Below are 21,560 nucleotides of genomic sequence, written 5' to 3'. Positions count from 1 at the left end.
TGTCATAACCACTGACCCTTCTGAAACCCTACACTGTGGCCCATGTTGTCAACTGAAGCATACCTCCCTAGAAATGTAAAAACACAAGCAACCCTCACAGGTATAAATGCTTTCAGAGGCTATGTCATGGCTCTATGGAAATCCAATGCAATTCAGATGTCAGTCCTCACATATGGATGCTTGTAAAAGGGCCCTTTGGCACTACACTTAAATTCAGTGAGTGTTCTTTTTTTGTGTACTAGGTTAATGCATTGGGGGAACCTCCAGAACTGAAAAATGAACTCAACGTGGAAGTGCCAAAAGAAACTGGCAGTTTTTCTAATGGCACCCATTGACAGGCAGACCCTGTAGACTTCTATGTTAAAATATCAAAATTGAGCAGGAAAATAGCACATTTACAGTTATTTTATTTTATTTTTATTGTTTCAAACTCTGTGAAAGTAAGAGAAGCGTTTTTTCAATTCCCAATACAGCCTCACAGTGAGAATCGGGAAATGTATCATAATTTATCTATAAGTCTTAAAATAACTTGGGGAAAGTTTCAGTAACATTAATACTTCAAAATTTCAAAATTCACACCTAACAACATTCGTATTTTTCATGCGCCTCGTTTCATATAAATCTCTTATATAAGAAAAATGATGGGAATTCACAATTTATGCCATTAGGTCCGTTAAAAACGAATCTCGGATAGTTGTTGTGTCTGAGTAGCCAAATGATGTCTTTTATTCACATGCGTTATGGGGCTTAATGATGAGGAGGGTTTAAAGAAGGCATAAAAAAGCCTCACAGCAATTTACAGCTAATTTAACCAAGTCTTAATGAAAATATGCGGATCTTGCTTTTTTAAAATGCATCATGTTCACTGAACACTCTACGCAGCTTTTCCTCCCCGAGTTAATCATATCGTATTTATCACGATGAGCTTACTTTCAATTCAACCTGCAATTCATTGTTTAAATAAACATGCTCTGGTCATCTCTGGCCTTCAGACTGCACTGTAACATGTGTTTCAAGATCTCGTTGACTTTGTACTTTAGTGGCAACACACCTATGCATGTGTAAATCCCCCAGCTTCCTGCCACCTAATAGCCAGCGCAGAGAAAATGTATTCCGCACTGAACCAGCAAAACCAAACCTTTTCTTTCCCCACCTCACTTTCACTCTTACTTTCTATCAATCACATCAACACCTATTTAAATCCCACCCACAATATTGAAACAAAATACCCTCTCTGGCTTTAGCACAGTGTCTTCTCACCTCAGTGCCTCCCATCCTCACTGCTTTATCAGTGACAGACCTGCTTTTTGGTGAAAGTACAACACAGAAGAAGAAAAAATACGTCAAGGCTGCCATGGCATTTTCTCCCCTTCACATTCTCCTTGCCAGGCTTGTGCTCCGCTCTGCCATTTCCATCCAAGCCGCCAACTCACAACCCAGCCCACTACCATCTTATGTATTGGCCAGGAAAAGTAGATTACAGAGCGGAAATGTCATAAACTCTATGGAGAGGAAGCATAGGTTGTCAATTATACATGCGCCACTCTGCTGCTATCTCTGACTCTCTTTTTCCACCCACTCCAAGCGACTTGGCCAAGGCTGGCCTGCTCTCCTCTTTTTTATGCTATCTCTGTCTAGGTCTGACATCTGTCTTTTATCACACTGCCACATGCGCGCGCACACACACACACACACACACACACACACAGCCCACATAGATTCTGGAGGAGAGCAGTTGTCACCACGGAACCCAAAACATTCTGAACTGAATTAAGCATGCTTGGAGCAGTAATGGGATAGCTAGCTGTTTTGCAGGAGATAGAACCACGTATGTCTACATGCAGATGGCTCTATAAATAAACCTCTTCAGAGGGACACACAAAGAGAAGATGAAACTGGTGCGGAGAACATGGCTTTGCTCCTGCTAAAAACCTTCTTCAGTAGGATTTTCCGTCACGCCAAACATCTTTGGAGCATTTCTTTCCACCCCAAATGGCATTAAAGTCTAGGTGCTTTGGAAAATAAGAACAAAGGAAAATGACTTCCTGCAACTAAAATCTCATACACGGCAGCATGAAATGGAACTACTTGTGTCCAATACTCGTGCTTCTCATAAGAAAATTTAAAAAGGACTAAACACATTTTCTCCGCATTAAATTTTTAGGCGTGTTCCTAAAAAATCCTGCCAGGCTGTCAGTGTCCCTCCACTTCACAACAAACTCAGCCCATTTAGGAGGCAATGTAGCAAGTTTTCAAGTTTTAGTTAAGTTTGGAGAAAATGGGTTACTTTGCTTGTTTACAATAAACATAAGGTCATTAGAAAAAGAAAAAGAGGCTCAGCAACTGAAACACACTACTGGTACAACATGTCGGGAAGATACTGATGTAAATGTACTGTAGGATTACAGAACAACATTTTCATACTTCATGCCTTTACAAACTTAAATTCAAATTTTATTCGTCACACACACAACCATACACAGTATGACGTGGTGAAATGCCCGACCATTAAACTACAATAAAGAAATTTACAGTAAAAAATAATGTGCAAGTAACATTTAGGAAAGAAATTATAAGAAGTGTGCAAGAAAATACAAAGTGTGCAATTATAAGAAGTGTGCAAATAAACAGAGTGCATATGGTGACGCGATGTATGAAAGTAGCAGGTCAGGAAGCTCTGATCGAATGATGCGTTCGGCCGAGCGCACCACTCTTTGCAGATCTCATCTGTCCTGCTTGGTGCTGTTCCCAAACCAGGTGCAGATGTATCCCATCAGGATGCTCTCGATGGTGCATGAGTAGAAGTTAAGCACCCTCAGTGGCAGATGAAAGTCTCTAAGTCTTTCTTGAACAGGATGTTGATGTGACATGACCATGAGAGGTCCTGAGTGATGTGTACACCCAGGTACTGGAAGCCGTCCATTGTCTCCACTGGTGCACCACTGATGATCAGGGCTCGTAATTCCTCGCCTGCTTTGTAGTGAAGTCCACGATCAGCTCCATAGTCTTGCTGATGCTTAGGAGGAGGTTGTTCTCTTGACACCAGTTGTCCAGGTTCCTAATCTCCTGCAGGTAGACCTTCTCTGTGTTGTCAGAGATCAGGCCCACAACAACAGTGTCGTCAGCAAACTTGACAATGGAGGTGGTGTCTGATGTGGCTACACAGTCATAAGTGTACAGTGAGTAAAGCAGGGGCACAGCCCTGAGGCACTCCAGTGTTGAGTGAGATGGAGGGGTAGACTTGTTTTTTTTACCCTCGCTGATTGTGAGGAAGTTGAGGAGCCACTGGCACAGTGATGAGCTCAGCCCTAGATCCTTCAACTTGGTAAAAAGCTTTGAGGGAATTGTTGTGTTGAATGCTAAACTGTAGTCCACAAACAGCATCCTAACATAATTCCCTCTGCCAGTGTCCAGGTGACTCAGGGATGTGTGGGGCAGGTGAGATATGGCATGGTCTGTGGAACAATTAGTCTGGTATGCAGACTGAAGTGGGTCAATGGTGGCAGGAAGTGAAGAAGTGATGTTGTCTCTTATCAGTTTCTCAAAACACTTCATCACTATTGAAGTCAGTGCTACTGGGCGGTAATCATTGTGGCAAGCGGGCTATTGTTTCTTTGGGACAGGGACGATGATGGACCATTTAAAGCACGTGGAAACTACTGCTTGTGCCAGGGAGAGGTTGAAGATCTCAGTGAACATCGGTGCTAGCTGGTCAGCGCAGGCTCTGAGGACCCCAGATTGCATCTGATCCTGCTGCCTTCCTGATGTTCACTGTCCTGAAAGCTTTCCTCATGGCATGCTCTGTGATGGTGAAAGCATTGTCTTCACTGGTGCACATGTCCCCGGACAGCGTGAGGAGATCCCTCAGCAGGATCAATGCACGTAAAGCTCCGGGTCCTGACAACATTCCTGGTCGTGCACTGAGAGACTGTGCAGTGGAACTCACTGATGTCTTCACAGACATCTTCAACATATCACTCATCCAGGCTGTCGTCCCCACATGTTTTAAAGCCACCACAATCATTCCGGTTCCAAAAAAGTCATCTCCCTCCTGCTTTAATGACTACCGTCCTGTTGCACTTACTCCCATCCTGATGAAGTGCTTCGAACGACTAGTCATGCAGCACATCAAGACTGTCCTGCCCCCCTCCCTGGACCCCTTCCAGTTTGCGTATCGGCCCAATCGCTCAACCGATGATGCCATCTCCACTGCACTCCACTCAGCACTCACACACCTGGACAAAAAAGATTCATATGTTCGAATGCTGTTCATAGACTTCAGTTCAGCATTCAACACTATAATCCCCCAACAGCTCACTCAAAAACTGGTCCAGCTGGGGCTCAACACCTCACTGTGCAACTGGCTGTTGGATTTCCTCACCGGAAGACCTCAAGCAGTACGGGTCGGCAGTAATACATCCAGCACCATCATTTTAAACACGGGGGCCCCGCAGGGATGTGTGCTGAGCCCCCTCCTCTTCACTCTGCTGACCCATGACTGCACTCCATCACACAGCTCCAACCTCTTCATCAAGTTTGCGGACGACACAACGGTGGTGGGTCTCATTAACAACAGGGATGAGACCGACTACAGAAGTGAGGTGAGACGCCTGGCCACGTGGTGTGCTGACAACAATCTCTCTCTGAATGTGGAGAAGACGAAGGAGATTGTTGTGGACTTCAGGAGAATGCACACCCAACATGCTCCTCTGACCATTGACGGAGCGTCTGTGGAGAGAGTGAGCAGCACCAAGTTCTTGGGTGTGCACATCACAGAGGATCTCTCCTGGACGTACAACACCACAGCACTGGCCAAGAAATCACAGCAGCGTCTCTTCTTTCTCTGCAAACTAAGAAGAGCAGGAGCTCCAGCCCCCATCATGTACACTTTCTACAGAGGCACCATCGAGAGCATCCTGTCGAGCTGCATCACTGTGTGGTTTGGAGCCTGCAATGCGTCCTGCCATAGAACCCTCCAACGCATAGTGAGAGCTTCAGAGAGGATCATTGGTGTCTCTCTCCCCTCCCTCCAGGACATTTACAGCACCCGTCTCACTAAAAAAGCCCTTTGCATAGCGGCTGATCCCACGCACCCAATGCAAAGCTTCTTCAAGCTGCTGCCGTCAGGGAGGAGACTGCGGAGTCTCCAGGCCAGGACCAGCAGACTGAAGGACAGCTTCATCCATCAGGCTGTCAGGAAGCTAAACTCCCTCCCGATTCTGCCCCCCTCTCCCCTCTTCTCCACCACGGTCTCACTGAACTCTGTCACACACACACACACACACTCTCTGACGCACTCACTGGCCTGCTCCAGTCGCTTTGTGGAGCATTGGACCTCATAAGACTTTGTTGTTACACTATCTCTTACCGTACACTACTAAATCCCCATTGCACTATTTGCCTATTTTGCACCACTATGCCTTCTTACTTGAATATTGTATATTGTATATTGCATAGCTTTTTTTTTTGTTATACGTAAAATTGTATTGTATTTATTTAAATTTTTACTTTTTAATTATTTTATTTGCATTTTTCCAATCACTAGGGTTTGAGAGTAACGCAATTTCTATTCTGTGTATGTCCTGTACATGTGGCAGAATTGACAAATAAAGTTGACTTGACTTGACTTGACTTGACTTGATTTACTAAGAACACCTGTCTGTTTTCCTTTCATTCTGTTCTGGACTCATTTGTTACTGGTCCCCTCACTCGCATGCCTAGACCCCTTTGGGGGGGACGTAACAGCGATATATTCTGCATCCACCACCTTTCATTGTTTATACCGTTACAAAAAAACAACAACAAAATCACCATCGCCCGGTATGCCCGATGTCCAGTCCCGCTATGGTCATGCCATCAGCTAACCCTTCGTGCCCAGGTTATTATGTTCTTAACATATCTGTTAATTCACTCGGAGTTGGCTTTTATTTTGAAATCAGGTTTCCACATCTCTTCCCGTATTACTTTGAATACACAGGGAACAGAAAACAAACTGGAGGATGGCTTGACGCCAGTGGGTTACAGTGTAACTATAGGTGAGCTCACTGGAAGTTGAGGGCAACAAGTCAGGTTTTTACAGGAAACAAAGAAACTATACAATAAGAAGTTTACTTTTTTTGCTAAAAATTTCCCAATTTTACATAGTAAATAAACGGTACTTTTCAGGACATGGATATGGAGTGGATTAATCTTACCTTTTTCTATTTTTTTTTTCATCTTTATTTATTATTTGTGATGCTGCTGCCTATGTGATGTTATAATGATAGAGACAATCCTCACTTATGTTTCTGTTTTTCACAATCACTGCTCAAAGATAACTTTCAAAAGGATTTTACAGCAAAGGAGTGCTGTAAAACACCTGGAAGTTAGGGAAATTTAAGTTACATTGAATGTAAGATGGGGAAATAGTGTTACTGTATTTTAAATGACTTAAAGAATAATTATTCCTTCATTCCTACCGATTATGTGAAGTTATGCAACCCTTAGAATTACTAACGCATTACCTTGCATTACCTGGACCATTGTTGTCTCATTTCACTGTGTACTGTGTCAGTGCACATGGTTGGAATGACAATAAAACCACTTGACTTGACTTGACCTTAAATCACAGAAAGACTACTTAAATTTATTTACAGTGTACTTACATCTTTGTTTCCTGTAAAAACCTGACTTATTACCCCTGAGTTCTAGTGTCTCTGACTTTAAGTATTTGCAGGTAAACATAATTACAGTGTTTTTTTAAACGAAATACAGTGAAATACCATTGAAATACTGCATTTCGTTGCCCTGTACCTGTGCATGTGCAATGACAATAAAGTTGAATTCTATTCTATTCTATTCTATTACAGGGGAATTAGCTCTGAGCTGCAGGCTGGAATCTAAAGTTTTACGATGTGCATTCAAACCAGCGGCAGGAAACCTTGTGCTTTGAGGACTTTCACACATTTTAGATTTTGTTGACTTGCAGGCATGTTGCAATTGCTAGCATAAGTCTAGCTAGCCTAGTACGTTATTCTTTACACTTCAAACCTCAGATCCCCTGCGAACTTAGACTCGCAGCTAGCCTAGCGTGCATGTCTTTGGACTGTGGGCAAAGGAAGAGAAACCTTCTTGCTGCAAGAGTGAGTGTGCTAACCCTTCCACCACTTTGGCACCTTATTACAAATTTCATGTCTGCACTTTGAGAGAGGGTTTCTTGACATGACATAAGATCTATTTAATAAGGCGCTACGATGGTGGCGTGGTTAACACTTCACCACTGTGGTGCCTCATTACACATCTCATGTCTGTGTCAAGACGCCATCTGTCAAAGCACAGACATGAAATTTGTAATAAGGCGCCTGTGTTCTCAGTATGACCTCTGCTCCTTATTTGTACCATATATGATGGCTCTTATCAAGAGTCCACCAGCCTTTAAAGAACAACAGGTGGCTGTTTCTGCATGGACCTGGGCAAATGTGGAGTCAACACAGAGAGTTCTCTTTACTGTAATTCTAAAATCCATGTAAATAGATACCAGTCAAATCCAACCTGGAGCAGTTTCAAAGACTTGGCACACCTAAAGTACCATTAAGAAGTATTTGCCCCCTTCCTGATTTATTAGTTTGCATATTCATTACACTTGAATTGGTCTGAAACATGCAAGTGTGACAAATATGAAATGAAACAAAGAGATCAGGAAGCAAATACTACTTCACTGCACTGTACTCAATCATATACTTTTCACAGGTCATCAAACTTGAAGCTAAAAGAATGACATTTAGGGTATTTTTACTGCTGTCAGGTGTCAAAACAGGACAAATTTGACCCAAACCTCAGGTTAAATAAACTGCACTTCATTGTAACGAAGTGGTGTGATGAAGCATACTCTTGTAAATCCTTTGCTGCTGATTCAGGTTAGTGCTGGAAGCAGGTGTGAGGTGGAATTTAACTGTGTTAAGAGGTGCTTATACTGCCTGGGGCCTGGATCAGGCCAGGCATAACTTCTGCCAATTTGATTATTTTTTAAGACTTCACTAGAACCCCCTCCCACTCCTCATTTCTCAGTTTGTGCATGCCCCGATTTCCTCACTCCACAGATGTGGGTGGAGGAGGTGAGAAAGCGACACCAGCAGAGAGGAATTGAAGCAACAGCCATTTAACTAAATAAGACATCCCACATTTTAAAGGCATGCCAATTAAATATGATGTGTGGCACAGCTGCATCATAAATTGTTTTGCTGTAGCCCAACAAAACATTTAACCACAGTTGTAATTTATGTTCCAGATGTAACAGCGTTTGTGACATTTTTAATATTTTAGGAATAATTTTAATTATTGTGACAATTTTTTTAAGAAAAAAAAATAACAGATTGGCAGAGTTTAATCACTGTTGATTCTGCCAAATAGTTCAAACAACTTAATAATACAAAAGAATAGCTCTTTGAAGAGTCGCCCCCACACACCACAGTGGGTTTACCCACTGTAAAGCCTCATTGTGGATTTGCTCACGCAGGCTCTACAGGAAATACCATTACGCTTTTCTATACACAAACCATAGTGGACTTTCCCATAGAAAACTCATACAGGAACCCGAAATGTCAAAACTGCTATCGGCACTGTGTAGGCATACCCACTTGGACCCTGCGTAGGATCAGTGTGGGTTTGCTTTTACCACACAGCCCCGCAGTTCACCTACACCTGCCCACTGTGGACCCACATAAGCATCTTTGCTGACACATCTTTTATAACGAGAAAACACCATACAGAGAAGTGTAACTATTGTGGAGAAGATGAAGATGAAGATTTTATTCAACTCTGAGAAATATCACACTGAGAGAAGGCAACTGATTTTCAAACTTAAAGTGGAAGTTAAACTGGATCTTATTGATATACCAGTGAAAGCTATCAGGCCATATGCATTTTTGATAGGACTTACTAGGTCAACATGTTTGACTATTAAACAAAAGATCCTAGTTTGAGTGTGGAAAGAGACATAAAAAGGAAGGAAACCCGCTATAAAGGTCGGCCAAAAGTTGCCACGGCACACACTCCATACCAGTTGGTGGCAGTAATGTACCACGTGACACGAGATAACTGGGACTAACACAAATGACCCGAGGGCGCGATCGCACCTGCAAGAATTCGGCAGGTATCTCTCTCTATACGTTATTCCACCACCCCACCTCAAAAACAATCAACTTCACCACATTCTTTCAGAGGAGTTGTCAGAAAGCTATTAGCAGTGAGCACGGAGAAGACACTCCAGCGTGCTTCATAAGAGTGCGTCACACTGTATGTGATAATCACTCTAACAGAAGTGTTGCCACATCAGTTGTTGGATGGTTTCTGAGTAGACTCTTACTTACAAAAGTTGGGTGAAAATGAACTATTCTTTGAAGTAAGAGCGGAAAAAAAAAACCACACAGCTGCGATAAAAACACCCCCATCTTTTTTTCAAACATCCACGGCGCACGAAAGTCTGTTGATCTTCCTACGGTAAGTTACTCCTAACTAACTCAGCTTAAAAAAAGTGTTTATTCCCTAGTTAGGGTTTTCCATCCTCTTTGTTGGAGATTGTTTAAATTCTATTCAGTTTAGGAAACTGTGGCAGTAATTCCAAACACTTTAACTTGTGTTTCTTGAAGTAGTTCGTGTTCAGTGTTTATGAAGATGGAGATAGTTTTAAGTTGTAGTTTCTTGGCTTATATTTGTATCCGTAATTTACTGATATTTCATGCAAACCCTTTCCTTCCTGCTGCCTTTGAAATGGGTCTGATGCCACTGGCTGCCACAGACCCTGTGTACAGAATATTTCCAGTGCTGGTGTGTTTTTATGAATCACAAGAGAGCAGATGTGCTCTAACGAACCTAAGCTACTAATGCTGATGTACCTGCCCCCTCCCCCCCGGGTTACGTTTGGCTATGCTTCTTTTACGAGCACCAAAGCCAGTATATTTCTGTATTAAATTAATCTTACCTTCCTTTTATTCATTTGTCTGGCCTTTCATCTCCCTGCCTACACTTTTATAGACCTTTTTAAATCATAATCTACAGAAATCTATCTTCAGGAGATTTGCATTGTTTAAGTGCTACAGTGGAAGTTTGAGTCATGAAAAACAAAAGAGTGGATGACGCACATGATAAAGGCTTGGAAAAAAGGAAGAAGGCTAAGGGGGAGACATCGACAACAGGAGCAGGGCTCTCTGTGCAACTCATCAGGGTAGCTATTGTTCTATTTACAACATATTGGTGTGTAGGAGTCCAGCTGACAGTGAATGACATTCAGAAGGTTTACGGGGATATTCTAAGCTCTGTCAGCGGCCTTCTTCTTTTTAGACTGCTATTAGATCTCACTGCTGGACAAATATCAATGCTGAGAAGGACGCTAGTGTTCAGCAAGAGAAGGAATAAACTTCTGTAGGGATGGTTAGTGCTGAAAGATTTTCAAGGGTCTCTGTCTCATCCAGCAAATTCACAGAAGAAGGGGAAAGATGAATGCTACAACATGGAGTGAATTGCTCATTATGGCCGGTGCTGCAGTGAATTACACGCCTACCTATATATGTGTTTGTGTTTGTGGGTCCATTACAGTCCATTAGGTCCATATCTTCTGACTTCCCCGCAGCATGTCTGCACACTAATGATCTGCCATCACTTCTGAACCTGGATCCGGCGTTTTGCGCTGGCCCGACCACAGGGACACGTTCCTACGGAAGAGCTACTGCACTTCGGCCCTCCGGCCACAAGATACACAGAAGTACACACAGGCACACTTAATAGATTGGGCTACTTCCACAGACATAAAGACCCAATGTGATAAGCATTGATCTTGGTGTTCGCCTTATAGCACTAATAGATGTACTATGGTCTCATGTTGTTGTTTCCAAATGATCTCCCTGGTTATGACACTTAAAGGGCCAGTCCACTATAAAACCACAGAGATACATCCTTACCCCGCTATCTGCTATCGACCGATGCTGGCATCGTCCGTCATAGAGCTGAAGCTACTCCTCTCTAATACCCTTTACACTGCCTGGAATGATTCCAGTTCTTAAAATAGTGTCGGCAACTTGGAACAAGGTATGGCGCACTATGGGAAAAGGAAATTGGGTGGGGAAGACGAGGGAATATGAGAGGGAGGAAAAATGACTGCGGTGGCACGGATAAAGAGGGCTCCCATTAGGGCAGTGGAGGGAGAAATATTGGCGAGTGTAGCCCCATCCCATTTGTCCTCGTCAGGATCTTAAATAGAATCAGGATCAATTATTCATACGGTCCATAACTTGCAATAAATGTTAGCCGAGACAGTGGAGCGTGGGCCAGAGCGAGGCAGAAAAGTGAGGTTAGAAGGAGTCGTGAAGGCCCAGGTTAACAATTCTGGACAAAACTGCAAATAACCAATTACAGATCAGACCTGGAAGTGACATTCAAAAAGCCCTTTCACTTGTTTGATACGCCCCTTTAAGCCCACGATAAACCTCCAGAACACAATGAACCCCTCAGACCCATGGCAACATCACATCAGCTCGGCATGAATGCGGCTCGAAGTGAAAGCTACCACACACACACACACACACACACACACACACACACACACACACACACAGAGAGAGACACACTGACCTCAGAGCTCATCTTTTGCCTCAGAAGCAATGCATTATTGCTGGAACACACAACACGTTTTCAACTCAGCTTGTCGCATACTGACGTACTGATGTCATGCCTCCTTGGAGTCACATTTCAGTCACTGTGTAACCCCTTAGCTTCAGACTGTGACCTGCAGGGTATCAGCTGGCTGAATAAATTAGGAAGAACAATGGAAGTCTGCATAAGTAGGCAGTGGCATAAGGGAGCTCATACAAGCAGGCAGGAGCTTGTGCCCTTTTTTAAATCATTATTATTATTATTATTATAATTAGTAGTAGTTTTATTTTAATTTTATTTCTTTTTGTTTTCTTTGATTTGTAGTTGCTGTTCAGCTGAACAAGTTAAGTACCTGGTTAAGGACAGGAAATGATCATGGTTTGAGGTACCCTTTGTAACCTGTTCACCACAATAACCCGTTTAACCACGTGTTAGAATGCTTGTTCCTCCCATCTGCAATAGTTTGAATATTTAGCCACAGTTTTATGATGTTTACATCATAAAACTGTGGCTTCCACTGAGGCATACAAGGAGGCCTCACGGGATGAGAACTGGTGTTACAAGTGTATCCAGTGTTTTAAGACATGATGCAGAGTGCATCCTGAGCAAATGACTGCATATTAGGAGGGCCTTGTATTACCAGGTTGAGATGTGTTGTATCAGGTTGCTCTCTTTATTAGGGCTTTAAATGCTACAGGTTTGTCAAAGCTGCAATTGCTGGCCACATGGCCATACGTGGATGTCATTTTTCAGTCTACATTGTTACCATGGTGTTGTAGCATATTTGAACATTACCATTTTCTTCTTTGTGTCTTTGTGAACTTTACCAGCAAAAGCACAAAACACAAAGTCTTCAAACAGTTCACAAACTGGGGCCTCTTGGCTGGCACACTCGTGACATGCTCCCATATAACCCCTGCAAAGACCTAATGTGGACTTTTCTGTTCCCTAAAATATGACTGTTGCACCAAGACACACACACACCTGAGATGAAAACATTTGCAGTCAGGCCTCTTTGATGGTATTTATGGTAAAAACGAGGTTATCCTATCAGTTTGTAGTGCCTGGAAGTGGCTCAACATACTCACTGGACTTACTCTTCACACAGCTGTCTGAGTGCTTTTGGTCACTTCAAGCGGAAATTATATTCTTGCTTGATTTTTGAAGTGAAAAGAACTATGTAGGAAGTAAACAGAACTCAGGGCTCTGCAGATAGATTATGTTGTAAAACTGACTTCAGTTTCACTATATCCATTCTTACACTTAAATTTAACCAATTCAGGGCCCTGAGGGCTGGAGCCTATCCCAGCTGACAAAGGGTGAGAGGCAGGGTAGATCCTGGACAGGTCACCAATGTGTTGCAGGGCTAACACAGAGAGACGGAAAACCATTTAATCATTGTCTGTGAGACGGTGGGCTCAATCCCAGTATGTTCTTACTGTGAGGCAACAGTGCCAACCACCGTGCCACCATCTTACGCGCAGTTAACTATAAAAGTATAAAAATATGTTTAGCCTGCAATGTTGGATCATTATGGAATAGTCACTAAGAAGAAGTGTATCAATGTGAGATGTGAACAGCCAAGTTTGCGAGGGGGGGCAAGGACGCTTGTTACTATGGATGCAATTTAACTCTTGCAGTTACTTCTCTCAGTAACCTGAAGCTGCTATGCTACTTTTCTTCAGTTGCAATAATGAAGTGAAATTGTGGAGTCAAAATGTTAAGGCTGCTCTGGAATGACATATATGTATGCTCTTATACATCAGTACAGACAGAACATCTTTAAACACTACTTGTAGTAGATTGATTACATCATTATGAGCGTTCAATAAACAAGTTTTAAATTGGAAATTATTTCACACATTTTTCTGTGGATGTTAACCAGTAGGTATAGGTTTTATTTTGAGTTACAGTTTTATTATAATATTATATTTGCTTTTGCTGAGCTTTCAGTTGACCTAATGTGACATCATAATATTGGAGAGATCCCAACTGTGTACTCATCCAAAAATGAATCCCAAGAATTGATGACTAATTGATAGCGGATAACGGTCCAGCTATGTGCAGTGAACATACCGCCATGGCCGTATAGCTCTCTGCAAGAAAATAACGATTTTGAGTAGCGGTTCATTGTGGAGAAATTGCTTGTTTAGGTTGCCTAAGCAAAAGAATTTCACAGAAATAGATGCAAAGAAAAGACCAGGAAATGTATTTTTCAGTACTGATGCTGTAATTTTTTTTCTTTTAAAAAGGGAAGCTTGTGTTGCAAGGACCTTAGTACTGGAAGTTGTGCCCCAAACAGGCAAATAACAGTTGAAGAAAAAGGAGAAGGAAGCAGGAGGATGGTGGGGGTCAGCTGATCTGTCAGCCAAACAGGAGAGAACTGCTTAAATTTTTCAATATAACACATATTATGCCAAGAAAACAGGGTTTAAGTGATGTGTATGGAGTAAAAGTTTAACATCCCTGTGTCATGATGCATTTTGTGTTTATATTTTTTAAAAAGAAGCACAGAGCTTACTGAGGCTACGCTTTTTATTCCGGGACTGAGAGAAAATATATTAAGTAATAAGTAAGCCTTTTTTTTTTTCTTTTTTTTTTAATTTCTGTAATTACCAATACTGTTACTATTATAATTATTATTTTTTATTATTATTATTATTAATACGCCCGTATTTTCTATGCTCGGTCCTCAGATGGTTGAGGCTATGTTTGAAAGATAAAGACACTAGAGTGTGTTCCTGAGAATGAATATATATATATATATATATATATATATATATATATATATATATATATATATATATATATGTGTGTGTGTTTTTTTTTTTTTTTTTTTTTTTTTTTTTTTTGTCATAATGGCCAGTCAAGCTTTGGCTAGTTGATGATACCTACTCTGTCCCATAGCTGTAAATGTCTTTTATTGTTTGTTTCTGTTTGTTTGTTGTTCGTCTTCAATTTAAAAAATGAAAATAAAAAGTCTTAAAAAAAAAAAAGTAATAAGTGGTAATAAGTGTCTAAGAGCATCTGCTTTAACTCCTACTGCCTTTTCATTAAAAATATGCAGTAAATATAAAACTACATGGACCTATCTGTCTTTAAGTCTAATGTCATTCGTCATGTCTGGGCCCAAACTACGCTGCAGGTCCCAAAGGCAAACGATCACTGTGGGATCACTGAGAGTTGAAAAACTGTCTAAATTCTTTCATCTTTAATAAAATTTAATAAAGTGTGGCTGCTCTACTAGGTGTAACAATTAAGTTTAAAATCCAGGCATCCATGAAAACAGAATTTATTATATTTAATAGAGTTAGAAGTTAGCAGAGAGTTAGCTTGCTAGCTTCCATCTAAATATAATACACCATGTTCAGACTGAGGGATTTTTGAAACAAAGTAAGACATACAGCTCTGCTATCACTTCCAACATAAATGAAGACAGGAAAGTAAACAGCAGGGACATTTGTAGGGTTACTGAAATTTGGCTAGCTGGTATATAATGATGTGCTACGTGATCGCTAGCAACACAGCTATGTTAGCTTAATAAATAGTGAAGGTGGAGCTTCTACATTCATTGAGGTGGAGGATGAACGCTAACCTTTTTCCACTCAATAAAAGTTAGCGTGAGGGTTCCTGACGGTTAGAGACAAATGCAATTGCATGGTGGGATGCTATAAATGGACCAAACTTCAGCCAGGAGAACAACTGAGATAATCCATCCACAATATGAAGTTACCGTAGTCTTTAATATATTGCTGCATCGGCTGGGCTGTAGTTATGTCACAATGTTTTAAAAACTGAGCTTTAAAATGAATAGAGGTTAAAAAAAAAACTGACAGAGGCCGACAGTGATCACTGACTGTTTTTAGGGGCTTGCTGAGATTAAACAGAAAAAGATACAAAGCATTAAAACATGTTAAAACACAATAGTGTGTGGAGGAAAAGCAAAATTATGGCATGAACAATAAATATGGTCTGTTCAGACTTGAAACACTTTTAGCCACAACAGATAAGCTAATGTTATACACATCCATATTCATATCCACATAGAATGCAGATTTCTCTGTATGACAGTCTAATACATGTGCATTCAGAAGCATCATTTCACTTCAAGCTTTCTCTATTATTTCTTTTTTTTTCTTTAAACAATAATGCACTCTATACAGCTAGTTGCACAATATCTAACATTCCACTTTTACTTGTATTAAATCACTCATATGTGAGTATGAAGCAGGGATGGCTGATTGCTACTTTGAATTTGGAAGCTCTGCTCAAAACCTCCATCAACATGTCCCTTGTATACCCACCCTGGCACAGAGACACAAGCCCGAGGCCTGAATTATCACACAGAGACAGTTCTGGTGATAATTGACTGAAGGAATGCCAGACACTTACTGATGAACATGGAAAACACTCCACAGTGCATCTCCAAATGGCTTTAGCGAGCTAATGGCGGTGTGGGAAAAATGAGCTCACATAAGGCAGGGGAGGTAATGTAGCTTCCAGCTCAGCTCATTTTCTCCAAACGAAAGAGATAATCTGGACCCCCCGAAGGCCTCAGAGATTGAAAGCTCCGCAAGCGGAAAGGCCAAATAACTAAGAGAAATTAGACAGGAACCTGGCCCAAAGTTTTCTCATTTCACTCCCCCACCTCAAATCAGAGTCCCCGACAATGCTCCTACAGTGAGGCATAAACTCCAGATAACTAAATTAACCTATGTTTTCCTCCATTCCTTCCACATTTCACTTATGTTTGCCTTTCTTTCCTTGTTCCCACAATGCTTTCACATCGCTTTTTCTTCAGTCATTCCTGTCCTTTTCACCATTTCTCTCAGTAACACAGGACAGAAATGCAGACTGTTTGTGACAACTGGAGCACTTTTCATACCCAGATGGACTGGCAACCAACTGTCTCAGCACAACAGACTCTCATTTCCGCCAGCAGCCTCTCCTCTCCTCGATCTACGCATGAAATATCTAAGTGAAGTGAATACACTGTTAAATAATGCACACTTCGCATGCAAGAGGTGTCGCAAAGCGAAGCTGAGCTAAGGTTGATTTTTTCCCCCAGTCAGTATAATGATACAGAATGACAAACTATGAAATAAAAGAAAATGACTTGTGCAATAATTGTGTTCTTTGCTAGTGAATTACTTGCAGTACTGACAGGTGGAACAAAGGTAAACCGCTGCCGTCCAGCCATTGTCCTCACAGTCAAAAAGTCATAGTAACACAGTATGAGTATCTTACTTTCCCCCACTGACGTTGTGTTCAGATATATTGGCAACAATATCAATTCAATTCAATTCAATTGTATTTATATAGCACCAAATCACAACAAAAGTCGCCTCAAGGCACTTTATCGGTTTCAATTAAATAGAACAAAAGTTTAGAACAAATTATGTTCATTCTGATAGTAAATGTTTTATTTATAAGACTCAGTATGTGTCTCTACTAATGACAGTGCCCCCCTTTTACTTATTTCCTTCTTGATTTTGTTAGAGGAGAAAAACGCACTTTCATGAATAAATCACAGTACGAGCCATATAAACCTGAAGAGTCATGTGATGGGAAGTTATTTTGGTCACTTTCTGAGCCAGAGGCAGGGGCACCGTGGAAGATGTGCGCAGGGATTAAAAAGATAGAAATAATATGGGACTATCATATAACCACTCCAAGGTCTCACAACGAAGACCTTGAGCAGTGTTTGGGAAGCATCTTGAAATTAGAGGACGGTCCTGCTACAAATTTTGTTTTGATCTTAATTACACGCCCAAAGACATCAAGTCCCGGCATCAGTTGCTTTTTAGTGTTTAAAGCAGGGGGATTTAATCATTCGAGATATATATATGATGCTTCTAAAGTGAACACATTATATATAGGCTTCTTCTTCCAAACTCTGGCGTTTTCTTTTCTTTTCCTCTGCTAATTACTTAATCAAACAAATGTTTGAACACAAGGCAGCGTCGGATGTAAGAGAATGAATGCTCATTATACAAATCCAAACTTGCACGACAACAGGTTAGCAGCATAAGAGTCTACGGCGCACTGGTTTTTGTCAACAACTGGGAAGAAGAAGAAGCAGTGCACTGAAATTCATTTTCCATCGGGGAGGGGCTATGGATACAAGCATGAGTGTGACAGCTGACATGCCTGTGCATACTAATGTTTAGAATAAACAACTGTACGCGTGAGAGACGCACAGAGATTCTGTTTCAACACAACAGGAAAACACTGGATTGGCAGGATAAAAGCCGCCACGCTGCGCAAAAAAAAAACCAAACCCAGCGTCAACTCTGCATAAATATGCCAAGGAATGCACCGATAGCGCAGAGCCTCAGATTTACTTGAACCACCACAGGATAAGGGATCCACAATGACGTTGTCAGGAACAGATAAAGCAAATCTCTTATGAGGCAGTCTTTACATGTCATTTCTACAAGTCCAGCTGTCTTGCCACCTAGGTCAAAATCAGATTTGTCCCAGGAATGGAAGGCCTGAAGGCATGACAGATCAGGCATCAATGACAACACTTGGTGTTGGTTAAGTCAGAAATACAGTAGCATGAATAGAATGAAATGGAAAAAGCTGAGATAGTGGTGGGTTCCTAAGTGGCTTGCAGTTGCACCACCAACTCTATGAACCAAAGTAGCCTATATAGCAGTTAGGTCCATAAGTATTTGAGTAACGACATAAATCGGTTTAAATTTTTCTCTTTTCAACACCACATCAAACAAAAAAGAAAACTGTCCAAATACTTATGGACCCATGTGTATGAGATTTGACAGCTGGATGTGTAGAATCCTATCAGCTGACCATCAGCTGATGTGAGCTGGCAGTGAAATCAGCTGATCTGCCGCAGCTTGACTCCCATGGAACGCCTGAACCAACACGGTGCTCGAATATAATATTATTTGAATCATAAAAATTAAATACACACTAGAAGAAACTTTCAATTAATAATAGATTTGACAAAAAGAGCCCTACATTTTCTCTTGTGGCCCTGATTTAGATGAAAGCCAGTAAGATATCTTACAGTAATCTGAACAGGAAATTTTAAAAAACACACAAACTTCATGTTTTCCTTCAAGCTCCGTTTTCTTTTTTTTTTGTTTTGTTTTTTTGAGGTGCCCAGCCCCATGCAGCAGAATGTGAATCTGGACACCCCTTTCCCTGGCTGATCCCACAGGACTCACAGCCCTTTCCAGCTGCACATAGGAAGCCCCATGCATTATGCATCACCACCCAGGCCTATTTTGGAGCAGAGAGGCAAAAAAATAAAATAAAAAAATAAAAGAGAAACACACAGCTTCCCAGGCTCCTGCAATCAGTCCCAAAGTTGCTCATGTTTCTGTGGAAAACGAGGTCTCGTTCCAACCGCACGGAATTACCAAGAGGAAAACATGAAATATTTAACATTGTCATTCCCCTCTCCTCTTCTTTACTTTCCTGCTCAAACTTCCTGAGGGAAAAAAAGTTAGTTACTTTTTTTGATTTTTTAAGTGAAAGATGGCAGCAGAGAGTTTATTTACAGTATGTGGTCTTGCTATATCTGAATGGTTGGCGGGGGGGGGAGCCACGATGTGGATTGGCAAAGGTCAGAGTTTTTTTTAAAGGGGTGGGTTCCCCCTCTCTGGGGAATGAGTCCACACAGAGGTGTAAAAAAAAGATTTTGATTTATTGTGAGAATGATAGACTCGGTGCAGGCAAGCAACAAAGAACACATGTAGCGATGCTGATTGGTTGGGGGTGAATCATTTAGCAGAGGTGGGACCAAGTCATTGTTTTGCAAGTCTCAAGTAAGTCTCAAGTCTTTATCCTCAAGTCTCAAGTCAAGTCTCAAGTAATGTCAGGCAAATCAGAGTCGAGTCTCAAGTCACTGGTGTAAAAGTCCGAGTCAAGTCACAAGTCTGAAACTTTGAATTTCAAGTCCTTTCGAGTCTTTAAAAAAAAAAAACGAAAAAATAATGTTGCAGTTATGCTAAATGTAAATATTAGACCATGTAATTTTAAAATCTGTGTTTTTCTCAACACATGACAAAATAGTGAACTTAGAAAATATACACAAATTGTGAAATTGCACCTCTTTAAAATGCAGCTCAATTAAACCTAGCTCCAAGAATAATTTTCACCGACAGTTCTGAGATAAGCTGCATGTTATTCTTGGATGCGGTTGTAGGACCAGCTTTAAAATCGCATGACAAAAATATCATACACATAAAAAAAAACTGTATCACCAACGTAGCCTGGACAACATTTGCTAGTTAGATGAAGTCAGCTATCTCATCTTAGCATATTTATATGCATATTTATAATTATACGGTTCTTGGAGTGAGTGCATACACTCATGAAGTTTAGTAACTTCAGGTCACTGCAACAAGCCCAGGTACAGTTTACCGACGGATGGGTGCAGGACCTTGAAATGCACCGTGTAGAACGAAAGACCATCGTACGTATCATAAGTTTACCAGTCTCACAAATCGTCATCATAAATACACATTCCTTAACCGTTTATTAATATAACCTTTGAGCTCAACGGTAATTAATTAGTAGTGGAAATAATTTCTGGTAGCGTTACAGAAATGTAGCAGTGACAACAATATTGTATGCTGTAATCACCGCGCGGATAGGAGGCGGCTGGCTTGACCGCGGCTCACAAATGACGGCTCACTTTACCGCAGTCTGTAATCGCACTGGGCAATTAGTGATACAAAAAACCTGTTTTATCCTGTGAATAAAAGTATATGTTTTTGTCAATGTACCATAATAACAGAAGCGAAACGCAATATTGTGTCAGGACAATTCACTATTTATGCACAATAAATAAAGGAGCATAGCGCGACAATTTCTGTTCAGAGCCAGACTTGCTTGTAACCTATATCACCAATTATGTTATGAAAATGACGTATTAACTACTAAAAAACACTGACCTTCGTGTAAATGCTTGGAGCAGACTAACCTGTGAGCTGGAGTGTTCTGGGACGTTATATTTGGTCTTTGAATGGCTGCAATCCAGGCCATCCGTCGCCTCTTTGTTACTTCGGAAACATGGCTTGAACAATTTCTCTTCAACGACGTAATCCGATAACAACCGATCTCTTTACCCGTCGGCTTCCCGTGGCTGTCATGCGACCGGCTATTGCAGTTAATAATACAACGGCTTCTTGACATTTTTGTGTTTCTTTTTATCGCTGTATAACTGATTTTAATTGAAAGCCTGCGTGCGCTAGTACCGCTTGCCACGAGTTCCCAGAATCCTTTGCGGTTCTACCCGTGAATGACCTCACATTTTCAATCTCTATATAATATGCATGTTAAATTTTATATTTGGGGTAAAATATCAAGTCTTTTCAAGTAAACCGGTTCAAGTCCAATTCAAGTCCCAAGTCACTGGTGTAAAAGTCCAAGTCAAGTCACAAGTCTTAGAACATTTTTTCAAGTCAAGTCTAAAGTCATAAAATTAATGACTCGAGTCTGACTCGAGTCCAAGTCATGTGACTCGAGTCCACACCTCTGTCATTTAGCATGCATAAATGGACAAACAAGCACAGCTGAGTGCATGCAGCACGTGCATACATTCATGGCAGCATTCTGTACAAATGACAGGAAGCAGAGCTTGCTTTGTAGATCTGACTGTTGGGGGTTTTTTTCTTCTTTTTTTTCTTTTTGTTATGAAGCAGCCTGCAGTGCACATTGAGTGACCTTGACAAAGGATACCTCCACAGAGCGTGTCTTTGACACCTGAAAGGACCCTGTGTATTGACAGCAACACTGTATAACCAGCAGATCTATTATTTTCTGCAGTCTAAAGCCCTGCATATCATTTGTAAAAGTGCAGAAGCAATAAAAACAGACTTACACTCTACCTGGATTGTGTCCTCTGTCTGAAATTGCAAAGGTTATTTAGGATGAAAATGTCTTTTTATGCATCTTTTTGT

Source organism: Astatotilapia calliptera, chromosome 14 (genome assembly GCF_900246225.1).
Source record: "Astatotilapia calliptera chromosome 14, fAstCal1.2, whole genome shotgun sequence".
NCBI lineage: Eukaryota > Metazoa > Chordata > Actinopteri > Cichliformes > Cichlidae > Astatotilapia > Astatotilapia calliptera.
This window is presented reverse-complemented; position numbering follows the sequence as displayed.